General features: G+C 41.1%; 1 pseudogene; it reads right to left on the bottom strand.

The window, feature by feature from the left end:
• Nucleotides 1-443: 443 nt before the first annotated feature.
• On the bottom strand, nt 444-1616 carry LOC132799360 (chlorophyll(ide) b reductase NOL, chloroplastic-like; annotated as a pseudogene).
• Between the last annotated feature and the right edge of the window lie 9520 nt (nt 1617-11136).

Raw genomic sequence — 11136 nt, 5'->3', positions numbered from 1 at the left:
TTATCTTCCATTCCATGTACATGCAAGTCATGCAACCCATGTTTACAAAAACAGCAAATATAAGCTCATTTTCCTTCCCATGATATCCACCAATAATATTGAACAAGAATGATTGAGATAGATTTTATTAAGCCAAAATATATGGTAGCAATGGTTCATAACATATTGACATATAACTCATGAATCATGAGCAGCTGAGATGGCACCATAATCCAAAAAGTTATAGGAAGTAATCTTAGTCTTGTCGGAGGATTAACATGGTAATCAAATAACCATGAATGATCAAAAGGCTTCTGGATTGTTTCATAAGACCTTAATAATCCTATACTCAATGGCAAATCCCTGCACGAAAAGCAACATCTTACCACTTCAGCTGGTTCTGCCAAAACACTGATAAAAAGCTTGACCTGCAAGAAGCATGTATGAGAATTAACACACAATTCTTATTTGACTTGCTTTTTAGTTGCACTAGACATGAGAAGATCAGTTGTGACCATTCCTGGCTGCAAACACAACAAAAAATAAAAAAGAAACTAAAGCATGTAACACATGTGTACAGTGGGCGACAAATGGTTAAATCACATAGTAGATTCTTCTTTTGCTTCTGTTCCTGGTGTATTAATTTACAACAAATACAAAAATAGAATATAAAAAAATTATAGTTTACTGTTATTCTCGAAAATACTCCAATTAGTATTTTTCTTTGAGGTAAAAAGAAGTATAACTACACAAATTATGCAAGAACATACCGAAAGGTTATGCACAACAACATTTTTGACATCTTGCATCCGCAATTCCGCCTGCAAAAATTCAGGGAGCTCTTCATTGTGGAGTAAAAAGTAATATATTCAGAAAGAAACTAACTTTGCTTATGTAAGAGAAAAACCAGTAGAGCATGTACCTGTAATGATTTGGTTAAATGTACCACACTGAGTTTTGTTGCCCCATATGCAGCAAATCTATGAGAAAAGAAAAATATAAATAACGAAATATTAAATAATCAGATAAACAGAGAGGAAAAACCATTGTGACAATCACCACAAGTCTTGCTCATTAAGTGTACGGTAATAGTATACACTATACCACAAAATACAAGTGAATCATGATTTCATAATTCTTGACAATTAGTTTCCACACTAGCATTCAACTGTGTGCATCATCTAATACCTAAGCCACCAAGATTCAAAGAGGAGCTATTTTAGGCCAAATACTGAGTGTCTAGGTGGTTATGATAGACACAAAGCTAGTTTATCTGACTGACCATTGATGAGGTGTTTGGCGTGAAAGATTGCAGTAGGATGGAAATTAAAATGAAAGGACACTGCCATCCGATGCAAGGATTTACAGTACACATGAGATGCTGGAGGCAAAGGATAACATAAACCAAATATTTCTTCATAATGTATTACAGTAACTGCAAACTAAAATGGCACCTTGGGGTTGGTCTTCCATCTGAACCAAATCTTTCTCACTACCTCTCGGCAACAGATCATCAATCCCAGAGAATTTGTAGCGACAACTTCACTGTATGTAATGAAACCCCCACAGTGATCACATGTATGAGTATAAATGAAGGAAACATATACATGAAACTGAAACAGGAAAGAAATCATAAAGGGGGGGAAAAAGGAAAACATGAAAAAAAAAAAAAAAAAAAAGGGACTCGCATGAGATCATCATCTAAAGCCTCTGCCAGTGGTTTATAACTATATGCATTTGATCTTGCACTATTAATCTGCATATTCTCAAGATGCAATCAGATATAATTGAACCTTCTGAAAATTAGCACACAGAAAAACTTCAAAACTGAAATGAACCACTAAGAGAATTGATTGAATGTACTGCAAATCAAATTCCAATTATGTTTTTTTCATGTAAATTGCAAGTGTGTGTGTGTGTGTGTGTGTGTGCGTGTGCGCGCACGCATTTTATGTGAAGGATAACAACATTGAATATCATTATCTACAAGAAAGCATTTGGACATTTAGATTTTGGAATACATAAAATTATCCAAAGAAGACAAAATATCTGACATTAATACCCATATAACAATGTATCCGAGGTTTCTTTGTGCAAATGCAACTAAATCTTTCACATCCTGTCCTTCTCTAACATCACATTCAGTACCCTGTAAAAAAGGTAATTACTGAGAAACAACAGTTTATATAACGAAGCAACAGGCTAATCCAGTAGAGAATTATGAAGGAAAATTATGAAGAAGATAAAACAGAAAGAAATATCTAACAAATATGAAAATAGGTACTTAAAGGAGGTACCCACACATGCTAGAAAGAAACATTTAACAAATATGAAAATAGGTACTTAAGGAGGTACGCACACATGCTGCTCCCCAAATTCTGTCTAAGTTGTTGGACAGCTGATTCCACACCATCTGCTGTGATATGATACAACAAAAGATTCTAAGCTATTACAGAGACCAACCATTTGGAAAACTCATGCTTAACTTCTCAAACCACAATTTCTCCTTTCTGACAAGTATATTTGCAAATATAGCGATCAATTTATATGACAGACAGAGATTTCAAATAATATGGACACAAGGTCAGTTCTTACCTGATCTTGAGCAGATTACAACATTGTCACCTGCGTTTAGAAACTCTTTGGCCAGACCATATCCTATACCTGATTCAAATATGAGGAATAAAAATAAAGCTTAGAACAGAGCTTTTTGAATAAACAATCTCAATGCTAATTGAGTGGATAATTCTGTAGCTAAACTTTTCCAAATCATAAATAATATGTCAATTTTCCATTGCTTACAAAGATTCATTTGAACTGAAAAATAAAAGGAAAAAAAAGGCAATGAGAGGAGCTACATTACACAACAGGCAATATATGCAAGTATAAAACAATAAGAAAAAAGAAAAAAGGCATTATCTTTTTTCTAAACAAAAATACAAAAAAGTACAGGACTTTCATAGTAGTTCTAAACTTGACTTGTAAAATTTTTCCGGTGATGCGCAGCCAGGCCTGGTCCGTATCTCAGCAGCTTATTAAGTCTAGACTATATCCTTTCATGTACAAAGATACTCATTTCCAATGTTTCATTGAGATATCTAAGTACAGGCATATGGAATTGAACTGAAATTGCTAATGATTTTCCATAATCTGATTAACCATTACGAGAGCAAATGTAATGTCTAGTATCGATGTTGTCTGAAATCCCATGTTTGAAATGTCCTTTTTAAATGGTTCTTGACTGCTAGAAACGCTTCTGCTCATCTTTACTTTGGAAAAATATATCCTCCTTGGAACAAAAAGACTTGTTGGATTCAATAGAGAAGCAGAACCATCCCTTCTAATAAGGTTAAAAGGAAAAGGAAAAAATAATAATAATAATAATTTAAAGTCTTTCAACCCTCCAAATACTCAATGAAAAAATTGAACTTTGAAATAACTGTGAAGTCCAGCCGCACCACCCACAGCCACCATTTTTGACACACCGACAGCCACCATTCTTGACACACCGACAGCCACCATTCTTGACAATGGCCATTGCTGCACCAAAAATGGATTGATCAACAATTGTGGGCTAAGCTGTTGAAGATTGTGGCCATGCAACCGACCTTGTAAGCCTATAAATAGGCTCCATCCCGTTGTATGCAAGCCAAGCCAAGAGAGCAAGCTCAATATTATCCTAAGTGAGGAATATTGAGAGAAAACTCCGAGAGAGAGAGTGTTTAAGTTCCAGAGAGAGCTTGAGAGAAGAGTGAGCAATTCCAGAAAGAATTGGAGAGTGTAGAGAGAGGTTCCACGTGAGAATCCAAGAGAGAAGTTTTTTTTGTATTTTTGTATTCTATTTCAAAGAGAGTAATAGAATTCTTTTTTATTTTTCTTCTCATATTTCTTCTCTAAAGTGGTCAGAGAACCACAACAAGTGGTATCAGAGCTCCAGGTCGAGAGCTTGGGTTCAAAATTTGAAGAAACAGAGCTACTGTTCTTCAAGTTGGTGTTTCGAAAAGTTGCTCAAATAATTAATTTGACAATACCCGGTGAAAGTAGTCGACGAGACGAGAACACACAAGTTTTCCGGAGAGAAAGACACCGTCTCACGCGCCCGCATGCGCCGCCTGAAGTTTTCTGCAATAGCTCACGCGCCTCACGCGCCGCACGCGTCGTCTGGAGGTTGAAGACGACCACGTCAGCAGACACGTCAGCGCACCCTGCCATGTCATCTACCACGCCAGCCGACACGTCATCTGCCACGTGTTGACACGTCAGCACAATCTGCCACATCATCAATACTTTCTGCAATTACGGAACAGCCCCTGAAGTATTGGAAATTACAGATTGACCCCTGTAGTTTCTGCAATTACGAAACAGCCCTTGAATTATTGGAAATTACAGATTGACCCCTGAAGTTTCTGTATTTGCAGGTTGACCCAGCAATTTTGTGACATTACAGTTTCGCCCCAAAATTTCTGGTAATTATATTTTGACCCTGGAAGAGTCAAGTCCACCATTTTCGGCCGTTCCAGACGCAACGGTTAACTCCGTTTTGCCAAATTCGGCTCCATTTTTGGTCAAGCCATAATGTCAATGGAAGAATCATCTTCGGGAGCTATGGTTAAGCTCACTGCCTCAAATTATACACTTTGGAGACCTCGGATGGAAGATCTCCTCAATTGTAAGGATCTGTTTGATCCTATAGAAGCTAAAGGAGAAAACCCCTCCCAGCAAAGTAGCAGAATGGAAGAAATTAAACAAGAAAACGATCGGTCAGATCAGGCAATGGATCGACCACAGTGTCTTCCATCATGTAGCGAAGGAAACGGATGCATATGCCCTCTGGACAAAATTGGAGGACATGTACCAGGCCAAGACTGCTCGGAACAAAGCCCTATTGCTTAAGCGATTGGTAAATCTAAAATTACAGAGTGGAACTTCTGTAGCCGAGCATACCAGTGAGTTCCAGAGCTTGGTAAATCAACTATCTGCTGTGGATTACCAACTAGGGGATGAGGATCAGGCCCTCCTACTTCTAAGCTCTCTTCCAGACAGTTGGGAGACATTGGTAGTCTCTCTCAGCAATTCGGCCCCGAATGGCAAACTATGTCTATGGTTAAGGATGCCCTATTTAATGAAGAGGCCAGGAGAAAGGACATTGGCATGGATTAGTCACATGCCCTCGTCACAGAGAGAGGAAGACAGCAAAGAGGTGGTCGAGATAGGGGGAGAGGCAGGAGCAAGAGCAGAGGCAGATCTACAGACGGCAGAAAATCATCATATAAGTGCTATCATTGTGGCCTGGAGGGTCACATGAAGAAGAACTGCAGAAAGTTGTTGATAGAGCAGAGACTCCAAGGTAATCAGCCGAAGAAGGATGGAGAGACACTAGTCACTGTTACAGGCGAAGTGGCGCTCTACTCCATCGAAGAAGAGACATGCCTTCATATATCAACCCAAGATGTTGAGTGGGTAGTCGATACTGCATCATCCTACCATGTCACTCCACACAGAGATTTCTTCAAAACGTACAAAGCAGGAGACTTTGGTACGGTAAAGATGGGAAATTCCAATTTCGCAAAGATTATGGGAATTGGTGATATTCAGATAAAAACGAATGCTGGTTGTACAATCACTTTGAAGGATGTCCGTCATGTTCCAGATCTTCGGCTTAATCTACTTTCGGGAGCAGCCTTAGACAAGCAAGGCTATGACAACTACTTCAGCAAAGGCACATGGAAAATGACGAAAGGTGCCATAGTTGTCGCCCGAGGACATATTTGTGGAACGCTGTACAAAACCCATGTGAAGATATGTGCAGATAGCCTCAATATTGCAGAAGGAGAGGCGTCTCAAAATCTGTGGCACCAGAGACTCGGTCACATGAGTGAAAAAGGATTGTCCACTTTGGCAAGGAAGAAGTTTATCACTGTTTGCAAGGATGCTGCGCTAGATCCTTGTAATCACTGCTTGTTTGGTAAGCAACATAGAGTCTCCTTCAGTTCCTCTGCATCGAGAAGATCAGAGTTGCTTAGTCTGGTGCACTCTGATGTTTGTGGTCCCATGGAGGTGGAATCATTAGGTGGCAACAAGTATTTCCTGACCTTCATTGATGATGCTTCTCGGAAGGTGTGGGTATATTTCTTGAAAACAAAGGACCAGGTATTTGATTACTTCAAACTGTTTCATACCATGGTAGAGCGTGAAACAGGAAAGAAGCTGAAATGTCTCCGCTCAGATAATGGAGGCGAGTATACTTCCAAGGAGTTCGATGCCTACTGCAGAAGACACGGCATTCGACATGAGAAGACGGTCCCACGCACCCCACAACATAATGGAATAGCCGAAAGAATGAACCGAACCATTATGGAAAAGGTCAGAAGTATGATCAGTATGGCTAAGCTGCCAAAGCCATTCTGGGGAGAAGCTGTTCGTGCCGCCTGCTATTTAATCAACAAATCACCGTCAGTACCGTTGAATTTTGAAATTCCGGAGAAAATGTGGTCGGGTAAGATTCCCTCCTACTCTCATTTAAGAGTGTTTGGTTGTTTAGCTTATGTACATGTATCCAAGGAGCTCAGACAGAAGCTCGATGCAAGATCTACTCCATGCATCTTTATAGGATATGGAGATGAAGAATTCGGATACAGGTTATGGGACCCAAAAACAAAGAAGGTTATTAGAAGCAGGGATGTAGTATTCCATGAAAACCAGAAAATGGAAGACATTGAAAAGCCCAGAATGTCTCCTAATTGTAGTTCTAGTGCCGAGAATTTTTGTCCTAATCCAGCACCAGCACATATAGCCACAGAAGATAATGAGGTGCATGAAGATATACCAGAAGCAGACCAGGAGGAAGAAGGGGATATTGAGCAGGGGGAGACTCAATCCTCTCAAGCAGCTGCAGGGCCATCACAGCGGTCAGATGATGGTACACCTCCTGAAACCAGTGGGTTACAAGTTCGGAGATCTGAGCGAGGCCAAATTCCATCAAAGAGATTTCCAGAATTTGAGTATATTCTGCTTACTGAAGAGGGGGAGCCAGAGAGTTTCCAGCAAGCTGTTTCTCATCAAGAGAAGGAAAAGTGGCTGCAAGCAATGCAAGATGAGATGGAATCCTTGCAGAAAAATCATACTTATGAGTTGGTTGAGCTTCCAACAGGAAAGAAGGCACTAAAGAATAAATGGGTGTTCAAGCTCAAGAAAGATGGCAGCGGAAAGGTGGTGAAACACAAAGCCCAATTGGTGGTCAAAGGATTTCTTCAGAAGAAAGGAATTGACTTTGATGAGATTTTTTCACCAGTGGTAAAAATGACTTCAATTCGAGTCATTTTTGGTTTAGTAGCAAGTCTAAACCTAGAGCTTGAACAGATGGATGTGAAGACAGCATTTCTTCACGGTGATTTACATGAAGAAATCTACATGGAGCAGCCAGAAGGATTTGAGGTTTCAGGGAAAGAAAACCTCGTATGCAAGCTAAAGAAGAGCTTGTATGGCCTCAAGCAAGCACCAAGACAATGGTATAAGAAGTTTGACTCGTTTATGGTGAGTCAAGGCTATAAAAGGACTGCAGCAGATCAGTGTGTTTATATTCAAAAATTTTCAGGTGGAAACTTCATTGCACTTTTGCTATATGTGGACGACATGTTGATCGTTGGACAAGATGCAATGAAGATTAGTCAGCTGAAGAAAGAATTGTCTAAGTCCTTTGATATGAAAGACTTAGGACCAGCTCAACAAATTTTGGGAATGCAAATAATCCGAGACAGGAAGAATAGAAGGTTATGGCTATCTCAAGAGAAGTATGTTGAACGGGTGATAAAGAGATTCAACATGGATAAAGCCAAACTGGTCAGCATTCCACTTGCAAATCATTTCAAGTTGAGTAAAAGATTGTGCCCCTCATCCAAAGAAGAGATAGAGGAGATGGCTTCAGTACCATATTCTTCAGCGGTAGGAAGTCTGATGTATGCAATGGTGTGTACCAGACCAGATATTGTTCATGCAGTAGGTGTTATGAGCAGATTTCTTTCAAATCCTGGAAAGAAACACTGGGAAGCAGTCAAATGGATTCTCAGGTATCTTAAACGTACATCGAAGCTGTGCTTGAGCAACAGGGGAGGTGATCCAATCTTAGAAGGCTATACAGATGCAGATATGGCCGGAGACCCTGATAATAGAAAGTCTACATCAGGTTATCTCTACACTTTTGCAGGGGGAGCTGTGTCATGGCAGTCAAGATTGCAGAAGTGTGTTTGTCAGGACCCGTCCAGAATTCCTTCCCCGGAACCCTAGACAAGCCCTGATCCGAGGGAAATACCACCGAACCTTCCAACGGAAAATCCGGCAGCACCTCCCCTAAGGGTAGAACTAACCAAAAATTTCCTGCACTGAAAACACACTTCTAAAAACATCCCCTTATTCCTCCCACATTACTACAGATTGATTCCACAAATTACAGCACTCCAAAATAAATACAGTAATCCAGTGCATAATAAATACAACAAGAGTGAAAGAAATATTACAACTGCAATAAAAGAATAAACGGGTACTGCCGAACTAAAACAGCGAGGAAGATCAAGTCCGCTCCGAATGAACACCGACAACCTGGTACCTAGAGGAACGGAATTTAAGAGTGTGAGATGAATCATCTCAGTGAGCGACCCTACTAGTATACCATATAATATCACAGTAATAAGTATAAATAATAATTATTTGGAAATAATAATTTCTCTCAAAACCCTTACAATTCTCTCAGTTGGAAAGGTTCCCCTTTTAAAACATTTTCACAAAACCCTTTATTCATATTCCCCTAAAACCAAGACATCAAATAAATATCCGAACAGTAATAATTATATTTTTAATTCCAATACAGTTTCCAAACATTTTATTTTTAAAACACAGTTCTGAAAATCATTTGATGCACCCACTATATACCAGTGGCGCCAACAGTACCCAGCGTCCCAAGGTACCGCCAGACAGGAGGTTATAGAGAGAAACCGGCATACGGTCGCGTGGCGTCCCACTGCGCCGCTGCTAACCTGGTGTCCCGGCCAAAGGGGGGTGGCCACCCTCTCCGATGGCATCCACAGGACACCCTCATAATATCAACCGCGCGCTACTCACACCCACCTGCGCGCTAATCATATCTGTGTGCACAATATCCATATCACATATACCATATCACATAATCAGAACACCAGTACGTGCACGGTGCATCTAAAAATCATAAAATCCATAAATTTAAATCATAAAACAGATTTCACATTTTTCATAAGCATAGCGGGCATAATCCATCCGCTTGAACCGGGAAATTCTCCACAATTTCTTTATAATCAATGCCATAAATTCCATGATTTTCAAATCCACCAACTTTCAAATCCATCAATTCAAATATCCATATTTTCCCAATAGCATAAATAATGCTCAAAATATCATAATCAAATCTCATAATATTTCATGGGCATATTTTATAAAAATTGAAATCACCAACATAACCAAATATTTTCCTTGAAATATTTGAAATTCAAATCGTGCCCAAATTTACCATTAAAACCACACCAATTTCAAAATCCTCAAAACCATAAAATAATTCCACATGGCATAAATTGGTGAAATGCATCACAATAATTTCCACAATAAATCAAATAAATATTTGGCACATAAAAATTAAATTCCAAATATTTAAATCACACATAATATATTCACCAATTAAATTTCCCAAAATTAAATTGAAGGTGGGTCACTCACCTGGAGCACGCAATTAACCCATGATCCACTACGGGATCAATTCTACGACTCACCGGTGCTCCTAGAACAAAATTCACAGACAGTCAAATAAATTAATATTTTATTCGGGTAAATAATACCCGGTACCCGGGGGGTCAAAACACAAACGATATCTAGAATTTACGAGTTATATACCGAATCGAAGCTCGAGTGATGCTGATCACAGATTCGGTCTTACTTCCCGGTGATCGGACCCGACGGGGTCGGAATCTCGCCGAAAAGCTTTTCGAGTTTCGGCTCTGCAATTCTCCCAAACCATCGCGAATTGGCAGAAACGGAAGCCGGATTCGGATTCAGGAGGTCGAACACAGCGGACTGGAGCCGGCCGGAAATTCGGGTACTCGCCGTAACAGTATTTTCCGGCGGGCCGCCGCGGTCACCGGCAACCGTCGCCGGCGGCGCGTGCGTGCGGTGGCCGTTGGCTGTGAAATTTTGTATACTTGTAGATCGTGAGGAGAGCAATCCAACGGGACCGACGGTGAGCAAAACGGAGGTCGGACGGCGGAGAAATCACCGTTTGAAGATTTCCGACCCCTCGCCGGAAAACGCTCCGATTCCGGCGCGTCGGTGGTCCGATGGCCGTGATTTTTGGTGGGTAGGCCGGACTTGAGGAGAGGATGATGGGTGTACGGCGCATGTACTGTATATCAGCCGGAATAGTGCCGATTCGCGGTGGCCGGCGGTGGCGGGGGAAAAATCGCCGCCAAACTTCGGAGGTCCGATCCGGGCGCGTCCGGCGGCCGTTCGCCGTGAAATTTGGAGGTTTTGCCGGAAATGAGGTGGGCAATCTGGTTGGCCGGCGAGTGTACAGTAAATAGGCCGGAAAACGTGAAAATGACCGGCAGCCGGTGACTCTCTCTCTCTCTCCTCTCTCTCTTTCTCTCTCCTCCCCGAGTGTTTTAACAAATAAAACCCCTACGTGACACTGTTCATGCCATGTGGACCACTCAGAAGCTGACACGTGGCATTTCACTGTTCATGAACCTCACCTTCTTCGTGTGATCGTCGGGAATTAGGTGCATGTAGAATTCTGATAGTTCTCGGAATCTCCTCTCGTACTCTGTCACCGTCATGTTCCCCTGTCGTAGTTCCTCGAACTCTCTCCTTCTTGCTTCACGGTAGGCAGGAGGACAAAACTCAGTAGAGAAGGCCATCTTGAACTGATCCCACGTATGCCTTGCACGAACAACTGGGCTAACTTCTCGGGTGAAAAACGTTCTCGTACCGGTAGGAAGTGTGCCGACTTGGTGAGACGATCAATGATTACCCAAATGCCGTCGTACCTTCTAGGTGTGGAAGGATGCTTGAATACGAAGTCCATGTTGAGTTCTTCCCACTTCCACACGGGAATCGGTAAAGGTTGGAGTAGTCCCGAAGGCT

Source organism: Ziziphus jujuba, chromosome 8 (assembly GCF_031755915.1).
Source record: "Ziziphus jujuba cultivar Dongzao chromosome 8, ASM3175591v1".
Classification (NCBI taxonomy): domain Eukaryota; kingdom Viridiplantae; phylum Streptophyta; class Magnoliopsida; order Rosales; family Rhamnaceae; genus Ziziphus; species Ziziphus jujuba.
This window is presented reverse-complemented; position numbering and strand designations above follow the sequence as displayed.